Consider the following 19,219-nt stretch of genomic DNA (forward strand, 5'->3'; position numbering starts at 1 on the left):
ATCCTGTTGTAACCTGAGGTAACCCTCTTCGCTGTCCACTACACCTCCAATTTTGGTATCATCTGCAACGTTACTAACTGTACCTCTTATGCTCGCATCCAAATCATTTATGTAAATGACAAAAAGTAGAGGACCCAGCACCAATCCTTGTGGCACTCCACTGGTCACAGGCCTCCAGTCTGAAAAACAACCCTCCACCAGCACCCTCTGTCTTCTACCTGAGCCAGTTCTGTATCCAAATGGTTAGTTCTCCCTGTATTCCATGAGATCTAACCTTGCTAATCAATCTCCCATGGGGAACCTTGTCAAACACCTTACTGAAATCCATATAGATCATATCTACCTCTCTGCCCTCATCAATCCCCTTTGTTACTTCCTCAAAAAACTCAATCAAGTTTGTGAGACATGATTTCCCACGCACAAAGCCATGTTGATTATCCCTAATCAGTCCTTGCCTTTCCAAATACATGTACATCCTGTCCCTCAGGATTCCCTCCAACAACTTGCCCACCACCGATATCAGGCTCACCGGTCTATAGTTCCCTGGCTTGTCCTTACCACTCTTCTTAAACAGTGGCACCACGTGAGTCAATCTCCAGTTGGCACCTCACCTGTGATTATCAATGATACAAATATCTCAGCAAGAGGCCCAGCAATCACTTCGCTCGCTTCCCACAGAGTTCTAGGGTACACCTGATCAGGTCCTGGGTATTTATCCACCTTTATGCATTTCAAGGCATCCAGCATTTCCTCCTCTGTAATTTGGACATTTTGCAAGGTGTCACCATCTATTCCCTACAGTCTATATCTTCCATATCCTTTTCCACAGTAAATACTCATTTAGTATCTCCCCCATTTTCTGCGGCTCCACACAAAGGCTGCCTTGCTGATCTTTGAGGGGCCCGATTTACCCCTAGTTACCCTTTTGTCCTTAATGTATTTGTAAAAACCCTTTGGATTCTATTTGCCAAAGCTATCGCATGTCCCCTTTTTGCCCTCCTGATTTCCCTCCTAAGTATACTCCTACTGCCTTTGTACTCTTCGAAGGATTCACTCAATCTATCCTGTCTATACCTTACATATGCTTCCTTCTTTTTCTTAACCAAACCCTCAATTTCTTTAGTCATCCAGCATTCCCTATACCTACCAGCCTTTCTTTTTACCCAAACAGGAATATACTTTCTCTGGATTCTTGGTATCTCATTTCTGAAGGCTTCCCATTTTCCAGCCGTCCCTTTACCCTTTTGAAAATTCTTGCCTGATACCGTCAAAATTGGCCTTTCTCCAGTTTAGAACTTCAACTTTTAGATCGGGTCTATCCTTTTCCATCACTATTTTAAATCTAATAGAATTATGGTCGCTGGCCCCAAAGTGCTCTCCCACTGACACCTCAGTCACCTGCCTTGTCTTATTTCTCAAGAGGAGGTCAAGTTTTGCACCTTCTCTAGTAGGTACATCCACATACTGAATCAGAAAATTGTCTTGTACACACTTAACAAATTCCTCTCCATCTAAACCCTTAAGACTAGGATTGCCATAGTGTATGTTTGGAAAGTTAAAATCCCCTATCATAATCACCCTATTATTCTTACAGATAGCTGAGACCTTCTTATAAATTTGTTTCTCAATTTCCCTCTGACTATTAGGTCGTCTATAATACAATCCCAATAAGGTGATCATCCCTTTCTTATTTCTCAGTTCCACCAATTAACTTCCCTGGATATATTTCCAGAAATATCCTCCCTCAGCACATATGTAATGCTATCCCTTATCAACAATGCCACTCCCCCTCCTCTCTTGCCTCCCTTTCTATCCTTCCTGTAACATTTGTATCCTGGAACATTAAGCTGCCAGTCCTGCCCATCCCTGAGCCATGTTTCTGTAATTGCTATCATATCCCAGTCCCACGTTTCTAACAATGCCCCGAGTTCACCTGCCATCCCTGTTCGGCCCCTTACATTGAAATAAATGCAGTTTAATTTATTAGTCCTACCTTGTCCCTGCCTGCCCTGACTGTTTGACTTGCTTCTGTTCTCAATTGTATCAGTCTCAGATTGATATTTCCTCACTATCTACCTGCATCCCAGCCTCCACCTTACTAGTTTAAATCTTCCCGAACAACTCCAGCAAATGTCCCTGCCAGTATATTAGTCCCCTTCCAATTTACATGCAATCCATCCTTCTTGTACAGCTCACTTCAACCCCAAAAGAGATTCCAACGATCCAAAAATGTGAAACCTTCTTCCATACACCAGCTCCTCAGCCATGCATTCATCTGCTGTATCCGTCTATTCCTGCCCTCACTAGCTCATAGCACCGGGAGTAATCCAGATATTACTACTCTCGAGGACCTCCTTTTTAAATTCCTGCTTAACCCTCTGTAACCTCCCTTCAGAATCTCAACCTTTCCCCTTCCTATGTCATTGGTTCCAATGTGGACAATTACCTCTTACTGGCCCTTCTCCCCCGTGAGAACATTCTGCACCCTCTCTGAGACATCCTTGATCCTGACACCAGGGAAGCAACACACCATTCTGCTTTTTCGCTGCTGACCACAGAAATGTCTGTCTATACCTTGGACTAGAGAATCCCCTGACAAAAATTGATCTCTTGGAACTCGACGTTCCCCTTATTGCATTAGAGCCAGTCTCAATAGCAGAAACCTGGCTATTTGTGCTACGTTCCCCTCAGAATCCATCACCCCCTCCATTTTCCAAAACAACATACTTGTTTGAAATGGGTATAGCCACAAAAGACTCCTGCACTAGCTACCTACCTCTCTTACCTTTCCTGGAGTTAACCCATCTATGTGACTGTATCTGAGACTTTCCCCCATTCCTATAACTGCCATCTATCACACACTGTTGTTGTTGCAAATTCCTCATTGCTTCTAACTGTCTCTCCAACTGATCCATTCATCCTGGTAAGATTCGCAACCAACAGTATTTGTGGCAGATATGATCCACTGTAATCCTTAAACTCTCTTTAAACTTCCACATCTGACAAGAAGCACATTTCACTCTACTAAAGGCCATTTTTGCTTCTTCACAATCTACAGACCCAGAAAATAACACCATCTTATTTCTCTACAAACACTGCTCCAGGTTAAATTAATAGTTATGACTTATATTTTAAGTTTAATCAAGAGACATATCTCCAAAAACATATTATCAAGAAAGAACCCATCCTACTCACTACTGCAGCCTTTCTGTAGGTCACACTTAAAACAACAATACACTTATCTGTTTCTGTGCTGTGAACTTCACCCAACAGTTCCTCCAAGATCAATTGTGAATTGTTACTTTTCCCAGATGCACTCCAATGTCCAGCAATCCATGAATTCAAACAGCAAAGGCAGCATCAGTTTCTTTCTTTTTATCTCTCCTGCACTGACCTCACTATGTGCTTCCTTTGTCTGTTCTTCTCCCTTTTAAAACCGCTGTTGTTTTGACTTTTTTTTCCAAAGTTCCAAAACAATGCAACAACATATAAAACAGTAATTGCTGCTCCTGGAACTTGAGGAAATCACCTCCAGCACCTAAAATACCTCAAAAAAGGAGCAGCTGTTACAGCCAGAAATTTTTCCCATCCTCCATCTTGGATTACCCAGAATCCTTTTCCTTCTGCATAACTTTCTAAATAAACTTCTGGGTATGGCCTTTATAAATTTTCCTACTGAAATCACAGCTTAATTACGGAGTCCCAGTCCAATTAATTCTTATACTTTTAATTTTTCTTCTTTTGCTTGACCTTTTGCCAAAAAAATCACTAAATTTGCTCTTCTCCATCTGAAATAAATTCCACAGTCCCCTATGAATTATTTTTCTGGTCACTTCACTGCTCCTCGCAGCTGTGCAATTGGAGCCCATTCGTAATGGTGGCATTGTTCATTTTTGTGAGGTGAGCATTTTTTTCACTCCCTTGTCTTCCCTTTCAGGGTTTTGTGCCATTTTCATATAGTTGTTTTATTCCCTTTTCATCAGCATTGTTTCCATGCTCCATAGACAGCTTCCTTCATTATAGCTTCTGTCTATTTGTCAGTGTGGTTAGCTTTATCTCTTGCCCTAGGTCACACTGTTGTCCCTGCACTTTTGGATTTTCCCAAGGTTACAGTTAATTATTAGTGAGTTTTCATGTTTCAACTGCTGACTATCTGTGACTTTTTTTTAAAAGGTATTGCTCTTAAGCTGGTGAACTAACTTTTCTTCTGAACAATTTTTCTCCTTTCTTCAGCATAAAATGGATTATGTTTGCCCACTGATGATCACCATGTCATATGGTTTTGTAAAATAGAATTCTAAGCCTAACAGCTGCTCATTATGTTGTATTTTCAGGTACCACCACCGCCATCATGTGGCATTTCTATCTGGCTAGTTCCCCAACTCCAATCGTCCTTTCTCTATGCTGAGTCTGGGGCTTGACTAATTTTCAGTAGTAGAGGACAGACCACTGGTGTGTTTAAACAGAAGAGTCACTTGTCTTATACAACAAGATAGCAATGATAGCAACATTTACTATATGCAATAATTACCAATGTCTCTCAGGAGCTGTATATGATGCATCTGTTCCCTTTAGGTACTTATGCAGAGCAAAACAGTTTAAACGACTGGGAGACATCAGGAGATGCTGTGCAGCTCAGTGTAACACAAAGGTAGTTTTGCTGAAATTAAAAACTGTTCACGGTTCACTTCCACATTATTTAAATCCCTGCGAGCCTACTTCCCGAATAATACAATATCCTTGTAATTGGCTGAACAGGTAACATGCATCAACCAAATTAACCAACAATAAAATATTTAAAGGATTAATATTGAGTAACTGTTAGATTTTCTGTCATAAATTCATTTAATTATACGTTTTGGTACAGCTTCAGAGTTATAATGAAAATAAATTGATACTTTTGTATTAATATCAGTGGGAAACACCTGACAGGAGGTATTTTTTTCCTGTTATTTTGGAACAATTCACTCTAGTCTGAAATTTTAAGCACAATCAGCACAATCTCCTTCCATCATTATAGACCAGCTCTCTGTTGTTTTGTACTATCAGGACTTCACAACTGACCTTCTGTCTACATCTTGGATACCCCTACAAGCGTGTTTTACCTCCTGTCTTTAGATAATGACCTGCCCTGCATAGTCCAGCATCCTCCCTTGGTTTCCTCAAGCAATCCTAGGTCTGCCATAACTGGGTCAGCCCTGTTCCAATCCGCTTGCACTACCATCATCAAATTTTAACATATCAATGCCTCTTCTTACATGGTCCAACAAAGCTCCTCATGAAAGATAAGCAGCACCTACTCAGTTCAAATTCACCAGGAAGACTTCTTCAACTGCTGCACACCACCATCACCCAGTTGTCTACCTGAAGGCACATCTTTCTCATACGCTGGCAAAATAGTGTTTCAGTGAGCATGCAAAGAGATGCTGCTGCATTAAAAATGGGTTTTCTGTGGCTTGCTGTTAGGAAGCTTGTTCCTTTTTCAAACCAACACCAGCTTAATTCTCTACTTGCATTATCCCACACAATGAAATGCACCAATCTAAGTAATTTCCCGCTGCCTGCTACAGCACAAGATTCTGGCCTAGTTTATAGAACATAGAACATAGAACATAGAAGAATACAGCGCAGTACAGGCCCTTTGGCCCTCGATGTTGCGCCGATCCAAGCCCACCTAACCTATACTAACCCACTATCCTCCATATACCTATCCAATGCCCGCTTAAATGCCCATAAAGAGGGAGAGTCCACCACTGCTACTGGCAGGGCATTCCATGAACTTACGACTCGCTGAGTGAAGAACCTACCCCTAACTTCAGTCCTATATCTACCCCCCCTTAATTTAAAGCTATGCCCCCTTGTAATACCCGACTCCATACGCGGGAAAAGGTTCACACTGTCAACCCTATCTAACCCCCTAATCATCTTGTACACCTCAATCAAGTCACCCCTAAACCTTCTTTTCTCTAATGAAAACAGCCCCAAGTGCCTCAGTCTTTCCTCATACGATCTTCCTTCCATACCAGGCAACATCCTGGTAAACCTCCTCTGCACCCGTTCCAGTGCCTCCACATCCTTCCTATAGTATGGCGACCAAAACTGCACACAATATTCCAGATGCGGCCGCACCAGAGTCTTATACAACTGCATCATGACCTCAGGACTCCGGAACTCAATTCCTCTACCAATAAAAGCCAGTACGCCATATGCCTTCCTCACCGCACTATTTCTTCTAGCATTCCCTGATCTGGATGAGTGAAAGCATAAACTCAGTTTAGTCATCCATCGATGATAATGCTCAGTAGCTCTTTAGCTTCATTAAATTCAAATACCCTCCTTTCATTGTACCTTTCCCACCCAAATAGCTCAGAGAGATTACGAATGTGGAGAATTGAGTAACCCACATGCTGCATCATGCTGAATTAGTCTAAAAAGTTCAATTTTTCACATCATTTCAATGTATTGTGCATGACTGGTGCAGTTACAAGGTTGACTCATTATAATAATTCCATTAAATGTTCCTGTATTTCTTTCAACACAAAACTGCAGGATTTAGTTCATATAATCAAGTTGTTACTACTATCTCAGTATCATTAAAATGTAGAGCACATTCAGAGGCACAGTTCAAAGCAAGTGTCATTTAAATTAATCTCATGCCAAACAAGAAGCCTGTATAATCTGAAATTGGATTTTCAGAAAAAAAACATATTTTAGATAATTACCTTCATGTGAAGAAGATTTTGCTTTGCCTCTGGTGAAAACATTAAACAGCCAGTACAAGCTGATGGGAAGTCTATCCAATCCCTACTTCACACGTCCTATCCATTTCCACAGTAAAAATGTTAGTACAATGCTACCAGTCAACATCAGTCAGGATATCACTTCACCCATTCACAAAAATTACAAAGAGCTGCATTGTATTAAAAAAATCAGTCAGTTACTTAAACACCTCGCTGTTACACCAAATTACAAACTACCTGTAAATTAAATAATAGTCATCAGTATTGATTTAGCACTTTGATTGGCCAAAACTTTTCAGCCAGAACATGTATTGTAATTCAGATGGACATCCCATCAATTGCTTTAAAATCATAAGACTATAATACTTCAAGATAGCTTTTGAGGCAGGATTTAAAGAGGAACTGCATTTTCACCTTCATTCAACAGACACAATTAATGGAATTTTGGATGTAACTACAATACTTGTAGTGGTAGATGTAAATACAATAACTACAGGACAAGGTTGTAATTCTGTACTGTGCCAGATTGTGACTATAATTGCAGGACCACATGATTGAGAAAGAAAACATTCTGGGTTTTTCAACTTTCTAAAATATAAAATTCTTCCCCATAGCTTTGGCATGCTAGACAATAGGAATGCAATTTGAATGTCCTTTTATCCTGGATTGTTAAAAAGGCTGTGATGAGAAACGTGTTCTCTGTGATCTAGTTGCAAGAGCTTTTACAAGGATATAAGAAGGACAGCAGCTAAACTGAATGTTGGTCCATGACAGACAGAGAAAGGATGTCTTGCTCCCAGATTAACTCACCACTTCACTGGATATCTGCTGAAAATAGCACCCTTTCACCTGCACCATCTTTAAAAGTCTATGTATACTTGGACAAACACTGTCAGTCATTTTGGTCAGCCATAGTAAACAGAGGGTAATTGCCTTCCCTCCACCCCATCACTTTTTTCAGCAGGGACATGCAGGATATTCTGCATGGGTTATGGGACATGGAACTTCCCTTCCGTAGAACAACTGTAGAAGCCAAGACACCAGGTAACAAAGCCTGGTCCAAGTTTGCCATTTGGGTCAGTGTGCACTCAGCCATCTGCAGGAATGCCCTGCACTATAAAAAGATCAATATCCTTCTCTGCCATCATCTCCTGTTCAATACCTCACATGCACTCTACCTCTGCTACTTTACCCACCTCCCACCAAGGCCCAAGCTCTACTACTCTCACTATTAATAGCAATATCTTCTTTTACTCACTCTTACCCAGCCCAACTCCTGAAACCATTAACCCTGCAAGTCATCTACATTGCTTACTCACACGTTCAGGATTCATCCTCACCTGCATCAAAAGTAAATGCTTTGCCACCCTCTTTCACTTTCCTTAATATTTGCCTCTTTCTCATTCCGGGAGAAAAGCAGCTCCAATAGGACAGAAAAAGTCAAGACAGGTGATGGGCCTTGTGAGGAGGGCAGCCTAACTGACTGGATAAAGTGGCTAACTGACCATATCCTACACCTTGTCTAGTAGCGGTAGCTCCCCTTGGTGTACTGTGCCAGGCACCTCTGAGCTAAGGCAATCACTCTTGACTTGAGTGCTGACAACCATGACAGGCTTCTTGCCTGGCTGGATTCACTTAAATGGCAAGGCAAGACTGAAGTATTATGAGAGTGCTAGCTATACTGAGGGTGCAAAGTGCACTAAGTCAATGCAATGCAGGAATGCTTCGAGTATGCTCAAAGCGAATGAGTGCTATGACAGTGAGCGAAGAATCTGGAGATATAGCCTGGTCCAGTCCATGAGCTGGGTGCATGTCCCTGAGCACAGTGTCCTTTCAGCTGCATGACAATGACAGTTGACAGTGCAGCCTGAAGTGTAGCATTGAAGCATATTGTAAGAGGATCAAGAGATGTGTCATGAGGGTTCTTAAATGCTAGCACATGTTGGATGCAAAAGTCTGTGGATGTGGGATGCACATGCAGCATGCCCCAAGATGTTGTTGCCTGGTGTCCAACAAGGAGGCCCTTTGGAGCTAGCAGACAGCTGAAGTCATCATGTTTCCACTCTGACTTCCATGTCAAGGTTTCTCAATGTCCAGCTTGTTTGGTAGGTTTGGTAAGATAAGAAGCTGAATCTTAACTTGATGGAATGTGGCAGTAAAAGGTTTTTTTTTAGATTAGATTACTTACAATGTGGAAACAGGCCCTTCGGCCCAACAAGTCCACACCGCCCCGCCGAAGCGCAACCCACTCATACCCCTACCCCTACATTTACATTTACCCCTTACCTAACACTACGGGCAATTTAGCATGGCCAATTCACCTGACCTGCACATCTTTGGACTGTGGGAGGAAACCGGAGCACCCGGAGGAAACCCACACAGACACGGGGAGAACGTGCAAACTCCACACAGTCAGTCGCCTGAGGCGGGTATTGAACCCGGGTCTCTGGCGCTGTGAGGCAGCAGTGCTAACTACTGTGCCACCGTGCCGCCCACGGTGGCACACAGGTATTTGACAAATCTTGCCATCGCTTGACCCTTTAATATTTCACCCTTTGTTTCTGTCTTCACAATAGAAATGTGAATTACATGCAGTACCTGAAATTATATGTAACCCAGAAGCCAATAAAAGTGAGGAAATAAACGTAATTAAGATCAACAGAGAAAAAGTATTAATAAACTTAAGGGGCTGAAAGCTGATGAATTCCCAGGATTAGAGGTCTACATCATAGGGTTCAAAAAGAGTTGGTTGCCCATGCATTCCATACACAAATCATAATTTCCAACATTTCCTAAATTCTAGAACAGCCTCAGCAGATTGAACATTCATAATAGAAAAACAACATATATTTCAAAAGTGTGAGAATTTTAAATGCTGATCATTAGAAAACGTATATAATGAACACAAGAAGTTACCATGCAGATACAGCAAGAAGTAAGAAGGCAAATGGTACAAGGGAATGGAAGAACAAATACATGGAAGTCTTACGACAATTGTATAGGGCTTTGCTGAGATCACATCTGGAGTACTGCATCGTTTTTATTTCTGGATCTAAAGAAGTTCATATTTACTTTGAAGGCAGTTATAATGAAGTTTCTCTGAATTGAAATCAGGTTTGAGAAGGTTGACCTTTGTTGTGAGGCTTAGTAAAGTGACTTTTTATTTTGTGGAGGTAGAAGAATAGTTGATCATATTGAAACACTCCAGATTTTACATTAGATTCCCTACAGTGTGGAAACAGGCCCTCTGGCCCAACCAGTCCACACCGACCCTCTGAAGAGTAACCCACCCTGACCCATTTCCTCTGACTATTGCACCTAACACTATGGGCAATTTAACATGGCCAATTCACCTGACTTGCACATCTTTGGAATGTGGGAGGAAACCGGAACACCCAGAGGAAACCCAAGCAGACATGGGGAGAACGTGCAAACTCCACACAGACAGTCGCCCGAGGCTAGAATCGAACCTGGGACCCTGGCACTGTGAGGCAACAGTGCTAACCACTGAGCCATCATGCCACCCTTGAAGAAGCTCGTCAGGATGGACACAGAGATTGTTTCTTTGGCTGAGAAATCTAAAATACTAGGACACAGCCTCAGGTGGGTGATGGATCTTTTAAGACTGAAATGAGGAGAAATTTCTCTCTTCAAGATTGAGAATGGACAGGTTCTTGATCTCCCAGAAAATCAAATTATTTGGAGGGCGGTCTGCATAGTAGATTTGAGAAAGAAGATCCACTACCATTCTCCTAAAAGGCTGAGCAGGCTTGAGGACTGATATAGTCTACTCCTGCTCCTATTTCTTATGTTTATTTATGCTGAGATTATGAATGACACATTCACTGACTCAGAAAATATTTCCCAATTTTCTTGGTTTCTTCCATGGTTGAGGAAGTGAAAAGTAAGCTCCAATCTAGCACTCAGCCATCTGGACCAGAAGCCATCAGTTTGTAGTTTGTGACAAATGATAGGAAGTTTTGGTGTCAGCAAAATATTAAAATGTATCTGAAAATAAAACACTGCAATTTCAAAGATTATATGTTATATTTAACTTTTTCAGGAACTTTTACATAAACGTGGCTGCGGGTGGCATTCAAAAACTGAGTTAATCTTAAAATCTTCTCTCACATGAGCAACTTAAAATGGGGAAGAAAACCTGAAATTGATTACTTCTGACATCCTCCAAATAATTACCATACAGGTGCTTTGTTTCAGGAATTAATAATTAAGCAAATAAGCAGAATTAAGCAATAGCCTGGCTAAAGTTGGTGGGCAGAATTTACTTGTGGGCTATGGTGAGATTTATGACAGAATCAGACAAGAACTCCAGTAAGGCCTATCTCAATGTCAGGAACATCTTATTTCATCTTTTACTCTTTTGCTGGCTGGTGAGGCAAATTTCTGGATAGTCAGTGGCGAATTGTAAACTAAGGGAAGTAACATCTGGGCCATGAATTGAACAAAGATGAATTTTGTCTTAATTTCTTTTAATGTATGATTTCTGTTATTAATATAGTCACTGGAGTATAGCACCTTAAACACTTTTCCTTGTAGATTAGATTAGATTCCCTGCAGTGTGGAAACAGGCCCTTCGGCCCAAGAAGTCCCTCCAAAGAGTAACCCAACCAGACCCATTCCCTCTGACTAATGCACCTAACACTATGGGCAATTTAGCATGACCAATTCACCTGACCCGCACATCTTTGGACTGTGGGAGGAAACCCACACAGACCCAGGGAGAATGTGCAAACTCCACACAGACAGTCACCCAAGGCTGGAATCGAACCTGGGACCCTGGTGCTGTGAGGCAGCAGTGCTAACCACTGAGCCACCATGCCACCCATAAAAATACTGGTGCCAATAAATTATTATTCTCTTCTATCCTAGCTCACCATATTAATATTAAGCTGACCAAATGCACCAAATAAGCTAGATGTCGAAAATTTGGATAGCAGGTCCGGTGACTTCAGCTCACCACTGGCTGCTAAGAGCCTCTTTGTTGATAAACACCAAATAGCATCTCAGGATGTAATCCAAGGGCTCCATTCACATGCACCCCATCTTTACAGACATTGGCACGGGACACTTTCCAACCCCTCACAATCATCATAGCACCTCTCTGATCAACTTGCAGGTTGCTTAGGAGAAACATAGACTTGCATTGCAGGGTGCACTGATAACATGAAAAGCTGCAGCAGGGACACTTTGCATGCAGAGATAGGTACCCAGCTCATGGATTGGACCAGGTCACATCTTAGGTGTGCATTTGTTCTCTTAATGCCTATCTGCATGCTTGCAGCATCCATGTCATGCCTGTTAGCACAATAATATTTCAGCCAGAGCCAAATGCTGTCAGTACTGCTGTATTGATGAGCTCTTTTGTGCAGACACACAAACAGGCTACTTGTCAGTAGAAACTTGCCTGGAGGAACATCATGTTATATATCACACTGAGACAGAAATATAACACCTGCAACATATGCAGGTTGCCTGTGCAGCAGGCAGCAAACACACTGTACGTATATTTAACCAAATGGCTGCATTGAAAACTGAGTGGGGGCTAGTCCACAGTCTGGTCAAGTGGGTGACTGCTTTTGGTCAAGGGTCTTGGTATTGTCTGTCAGAGGCACAGTTGGCACACAGGCCAGGAGCTTGATCATGGTCAGTCCTCAACATGAGCCACTCATGGTTAGGAAATCTGTTCCAGAATTGGCAGTGCTGTAGGGTCAGCTCTAGCAGTCAGAGGTCTTCCACTGGGGGGCTACAAAGGCAATAGCCAGGTTGTAGCCAATTATGTCTAAGAGCCACTTGTACAAATTGGTCATCGCTCCGAGGCAAATTTAATCTTGACTGTCCATTCATCAACCGTTAAGAAGGGTGAAAGGGGGTCTCTAGGGGCAGGGAGTTGAAACACTATCAAAAGGGGTGGGGAAGTTGTAGATGGTAAACACTCTGCTACACCGCATTGGTGGAAGATGAGTTAGATGATTGTGGATGTGATGAGTCAAAACATGTGGTGCTGCAAACGCACAGCCGGTCAGGCAGCAACCAAGGAGCAGGAGAGTTGACGTTTTGAGCATAAGCTCTTCAGCAGGAATCCTCATGATTGTGGATATGATGCCAGTCATGCAGGCTACCTTGTCCTGAATGGTGTCAAGCTTCTTGAATATTATTGGAGGGGCATCCATCCAGGCAAGTCGGGAATATTCCATCACACTCTTGATTTGTGCCTTGTAGATGGAGGACAAGGTTTGGGGAATCAGGAGGGGCAGGATTCCTAGACTCTGACCTGCTGTTGTAGCCACTGTATTTATATGGCAAGTCCTATTCAGTTTCTGGGTCAATAGTAACCCTCAGAATGTTGATAGTGGAGGAATTCAGTGATGGTCACACAACTGAATGTCGAGGAGTGAGAGTTATATTTTCTTCTGTATTTACCCAGATGATATTTATCCAGCATTTATGTGGTGCTAATGTTACTTGCCACTTTTCAGCCCAAACCTGGATATTGGCCAGGTGTTGTTGCATGTGTTGGTGTACAAGGAAGTTATTACAGCTTTCACATTAGAGTTTCTATTCTGTATTAAAGCCCACCAGTGAACAGTACCAGCATTATTGTAGAGAAAGTGCTCTTTTACCAGATGATCCTTTCATGCTATCTCCCCATTCCTTCCAAAAATGCTGACTTACTGCTATATTACAGCTGATTCCTGATTTTCAAATGTCCTACTTAAGAATGATTGTACTTACAAACGCGATCCCATATAAGGGTGTAATTTTAAAGACCTAACATATGGACATTTCCTGTACTTGTGAATGGCTACTTTTAATTGTTATGCATTCTGTTCTGATTTGTGGACAAATTGACTTGCGAATGTACTCTGTTTCCAACTGAGGACTGCCTGTATTGAACGAGGGACAACTATTCTCTGGTGTCTCACCCAGTTGTTATTCCTCCTTTGTGGGGCTTGATAGTGAATTGTCAGCAGATTATTCAATTGCAGAGAGCATTACATCTGAATTGAACTTTATTCTTACCTTATATCAAAACTCACATAGGCCTGAAAATTTTCTCCTGGATCAGGAATGTAGTTAGGATATTTTTTGCTCTGCAAATCTGTCCTGCGAAGAAATTTCTTGGAAGTTGGAATTTTAGTCACAAGGTGGCCAAGTTTTCAAGGAGTCAGACTTCAGAACCATGAATAAGATTGGAGGCTTCTGGGTGTGGAAATGGTAAAGGCAGAAAACCTGCCTGATATAGGTTGGTACTATATTGAAATTTGAAAAACAATGAAACATAAAACAGCCCTCCAGCTCTAATCCTTCACTCTTTCAAGATTTGCCATGCCCCCTCTATGCCAACCCATGCAAGCATCCAGTCTCATAACCTCTCATAACCTATATAAATCTGTTCACCTCCATATCTTCTTATACTCTATGCCAACTTACACATCTCCACCCACCCCTTGTCCTTGCAAAGCCCCTCTGCCAACTTAGTGCCAATTCATGCCAATCCACACCGCTATCTACCATTTGTTCTTATACCTATCACACCAACTCAGCTGGTATCCATCATGGGAAGACCTGAGTCAATGCTGAGATGAAATAATAGCTCTTGGTATCTATAGCAGACTGCTTTTGAAAGGAAAAACTCTTATTCATAAAAAGAATCTACTCACTACATTTACATTCCTTCAATTACATTAAATCAAACAAGAACAAACATTTAATGCAAGTTCATAATTCTTTATCAAAACAAGGACTGGAATTCATGGTCCCACTTAAAAGCAAGATACTATAACCACTTGGACCTGTCAATCAAACTGTGAAATGGCAGGCAGACGACTCTGATAATGGAAGGTTGGTTTTATTCATTTATGGGATGTCAGTGTTACTGGGTTGGCCAGAATTCACAGTTCTATCCCTTATTGTTAAGGATCAGCCACATTCCTATGCATCTAGAATCAGCTGTACGTAAGGATGATAGATTTTCTTCCCAACAGAACATCAGTGAAACAGATGGATTTTAAATGACAATTGACAATAATTGCTTGGTCACTTCGGATAGCTATTTTGTCCAGATTTCTATGATGGGATATGAAACCATATCAATCTGGGCTTCTCGATTACTAATCCAGTGACATGAGCATTACAGCACTTCAGTCATACAGCACTAATCCAGCCCATAATGAGAGAGATTGAAATTTAAACAAATTGTTGGATTTATTTTTCAAAATGTAAAGGACAAGAATCTTAATGCATTGACAGCTTGATAGTTCCTTTGCACAACTGGCTTAGGTAGTTCCTTTTGACGGTTATTTAGACACTTTTGAAAATACAAATGGGCATGATAGTTAGTGGATTTATGCATGTTTTAAGCATATTCTTGCCTATTTTAAAAAATCTTAAAGGACACCTTATTGCACCGATAGGCACTGACCTAAGCCAAACGACACCTAGCCTCCCAAAAAAATTAGCCTGCAACTACATCCAGAAGGCACTTCGTCTTTTCAAAAAATGGTTCCCCATCTCCAAAGAGCTCTACAAAGCTCAGGGGCAGTCTAAGCCCTATGTGACTTTGTTTTGCTTATTCAGCCTCCTGCCATCTTGACACTGTATCCACAATGAAGGGCTGAGTCCAAGACATGGGCAGCCAACCCAAGTGGCTTTTAACCTGTCAAGCAAAATTTGGATGTTGGCAATAATCAGGGGTAATGAAGAAGAAATGTAGGGAAAATTTGAGGTGATGTGTACATAATCCCAAGATTTAAAGCACTCCTAACCTCATTTTGGTACTATAATCAGGTTTCCATGAGCGAATTTTGAGAAGATTTGTAGCTCAGCTTGAGGTGCTGATGTAGGTTTGCTTGCTGAGCTGGAAGGTTCGTCTTCAGACGTTTTGTCACCATACTAGGTAACATCTTCAGTGAGCCTCCGGATGAAGCCTGTGATGACGTCAGGGGGTGGTAAATGGGATCCAAGTCGATGTGTTTGTTGATAGAGTTCTGGTTGGAATGCCATGCTTCTAGGAATTCTCGTGCCTTGCAAAATACCAGGCAAGAACTGTAACAAACACTACATTGGACATACAGGCAGAAAACTAGCCACTAGTTTTCTGATACGTGAACATCAACTAGCCACAAAAGACATGACCCACTCTCACTAGTATCCTTTCATACGGATGAGGAAGGACACCACTTCGACTGGGACAACACATCCATCCTCAGACAAGCCAAATAGAGACACACATGAGAATTCCTAGAAGCATGGCATTCCAACCAGAACTCTATAAACAAACACATTGACTTGGATCCCATTTACCATCCCTGAGAAAAAGACCAGGAAATGTCATCACCATAGGAAATGATGTCGCCATAGGAAATGGCATCACCAACCCAAGGAAACGCAAACATATAAATAGAAAGCGGGCTACACCACCAGTGCTTAATTCGGAGGCTCACTGAAGATGTTACCTAATATGGTGACAAAATGTCTGAAAACTAACCTTCCAGCTCAGTGAGCAAACCAACAGCCAGATCAGGTTTCTATTTACAAATAAATGTTCCAAATTTGGCTGTGTATGAAGGAAGAGGAAACAGGGTGAAGGAAGTAGACAACCTTTGCAAAAGGCATGGGTACATGTATGTGGCAAAAGTGTCAAGCGAAAGAGATGCATTTTGTTTTTAGCAGCAGAGGAGGTTAAATTCTTGCACTGAGCCCTGGTGACACTGCCTTGAATTCATGTCTGCAATTAATATGCCATAGAGTCACAGAGTCATAGAGACATAGAGATATACAACATGGAAACAGACCCTTCAGTCCAACTCATTCCTGCTGCCCAGATATCCTGAATAAATCTAGTCCCAATTGCCAGCATTTGGCCCATATCCCTCTAAACCCTTCCTATTCATATACCCATCCAGATGCCTTTTATATGTTGTAATTGTACAAGCCACTATCACTTCCTCTGGCAGCTCATTCCATACATGCACCACCCTCTGCGTGAAAAAGTTGCCATTTAGGTTCCTTTTAAATCTTTGGGTCAATTTTTTCATGCAGAGAGTAATGCATGTATGGAATGTGAGTTAATGAATAATATCCTGATATTTATATGCAACACCTTATCACATTCTAGAAACAGACCTTAACCTCATTAAATTCTCCTCCCTCACCCATTCCAGCCCCCCCCCCCATACCTCAGTTTTCTATTTTCTCTAGGTTTCATGTTACCTTGATATCACATTACCTGAATAATGATTAAACAATCAGATTCTCACATTGTAGATGGGTTACTGAGAATATACACTTTAATAGAAGGTGCAGTGGATTCATATTCAATCAACTTGCCTCTCAATTACATATCTCTCATCCTTCCTGCACACCTATCCATTTTCAATTTCTCTCAGCGAGTTTGTTTTATGGGGCACAGTGAAGATAGTATCAGCGTTCAACTGAACTGCATGTTGTAAAAACATGAGATAAGTAATCACAGTCCTAGTGCAGAAGACTAAAACTAAATGAAGAATTTTAATACCAATTTTCCCTCACAACTTCAGAAATAACACTCTTGGAATTATGCATTCCCATCACATTGCAAAGCATGTTCCTTTGACATGAAACATTAATGTATTATCAATGTGATCAAGAAAACACCATGTTGTAATATTACTCTATCAAGTGAATTCCATTTTTATCTTTGGAACCGTTAACCAAAATTGGTTTGGCTGTGTAAGATCCTGTGTTGCAAGCAGTATATCTTTAAAGTTATGAACAAACTATGCTTGCACCACACTCATCACAGAAAATTACTTACTGGAAAATATCAAGGGCTGCTCAGCATCATCACATAAATGGCCGCTCAAGTATATCCTTTTAGCACAGATGTCAAATACAGCAGCTACCTTTTCTGCATGGCTTCTGTGTTGCACTTTCTGGTTTTGTTGCTAATTCCCCAGAGGAAACATATCATCATTCCCAGCAGGATGTAACACAGCACCTGTTAAACCGCATAGAGAAGGGGTCAACTTACAGCCAGTCAAAACCATGAAAAATTCACACTGTTTCTCAGGCAATCCCTTGACTGATTCTATTACATCCATTTATTTCTGAACATGGATAAATGATTAAAATCTCATGGGGTTAGCCAGTGTAGTTGTATACAAGGAGTCATCAAGGCTATCACTGAATGTTAGTTACAACAAATCATCCCAAAGGCTCAAGATGTAATTAGTTGTTAAATTATGAAATGTGTGCTGTAAAATTATTTCAGTCCCGTACTCAGATCGTTAATGTATAGTTGTTATAACATTTATTGTTACATGGAATGTGCGATCACTGACAAGGCTTGCAAGGCCATTTCAGGAGACAGTTAAGAGTTGATCACATTAGTGTGGGTGTGAAGCCACACGTAGGACAGGTCAGGTAAAGAAGGCAGATCTTTTTCCTTTTAAGGCATAGTGAACCAGAAGGGTGCTTAACTACAATCAATTATAGTCTTGTTGCCAACATTATTGGACTAGCTTTCAATTCCAAATATACAAATTCACTGAATTTAAAGTCTTCCAGTTGTTGCCATGGCATGATTTAACCCACAGCAGTAGCTGAATCTCTGGATTGCTAATCCCTATGCTACCACAACCTCATCATCTCCCTTCTAAAAAGAGATAAAGTCATAGAGTCATAGAAATGTACAGCACAAAAACAGACCCTTTGGTCCAACCTGTCCATGCTGACCACCTATCCTAAGCCATTCTATAGGGCCCCTCAAAGATCAGCAAGGCAGCTTTTGTGTGGAGCCGCAGGAGATAGGGCAGATACTAAACGAGTATTTTGCATCAGTATTTACTGTGGAAAAGGACATGGAAGATATAGAATGTAGGGAAATAGATGGTGACATCTTGAAAAATGTCCATATTACAGAGAAGGAAGTGCTGGATGTCTTGAAATGCATAAAAGTGGATAAATACCCAGGACCTGATCAGGTGTACCCTAGAATTCTGTGGGAAGCTAGGGAAGTGATTGCTGGGCCTCTTACTGAGATATTTGTATCATCAATAGTCACAAGTGAGGTGCTGGAAGACTGGAGGTTGGCTAGAGTGGTGCCACTGTTTAAGAAAGGTGGTAAGGACAAGCCAGGGAACTATAAACCAGTTAGACTGACGTCGGTGGTGGTATGAGGTGCTGCATTTTGGGAAAGCAAATCTTAGCAGGACTTATACACTGCTTAAAAATGTGTTGCTGGAAAAGCGCAGCAGGTCAGGCAGCATCAAAGGAACAGGAGAATCGACGTTTCGGGCATAAGGTCATAGGGAGTATTGCTGAACAAAGAGACCTTGGAGTGCAGGTTCATAGCTCCTTGGAAGTGGAATCACAGGTAGATAGGATAGGGAAGAAGGTGTTTGGTATGCTTTCCTTTATTGGTCAGATTATTGAGTACAGGAGTTGGGAGATCATGTTGCAGCTGTACAGGACAGTGG

General features: G+C 41.5%; 1 protein-coding gene across 2 annotated transcripts in view; it reads right to left on the minus strand.

The window, feature by feature from the left end:
* pacsin1b (protein kinase C and casein kinase substrate in neurons 1b) overlaps nt 1-19,219 on the minus strand; it is a 390,938-nt gene that overhangs the window by 336,186 nt on the left and 35,533 nt on the right. Inside the window, exon 1 of one of the 2 annotated variants that reach the window (XM_087973658.1) lies at nt 17,557-17,712. The exons of the other annotated variant lie outside the window; for it this stretch is intronic. The gene's annotated coding sequence lies outside the window, so the exon portion shown is untranslated. Of the gene's footprint in view, nt 1-17,556; nt 17,713-19,219 lie in introns of those variants that run through there. 2 annotated transcript variants of the gene reach the window in all.

The sequence above is a fragment of the Chiloscyllium plagiosum genome, unplaced genomic scaffold (genome assembly GCF_037043375.1).
Source record: "Chiloscyllium plagiosum isolate Xiang-an unplaced genomic scaffold, Cpla_swu_hap1 HiC_scaffold_26, whole genome shotgun sequence".
In the NCBI taxonomy this organism is placed as follows: domain Eukaryota; kingdom Metazoa; phylum Chordata; class Chondrichthyes; order Orectolobiformes; family Hemiscylliidae; genus Chiloscyllium; species Chiloscyllium plagiosum.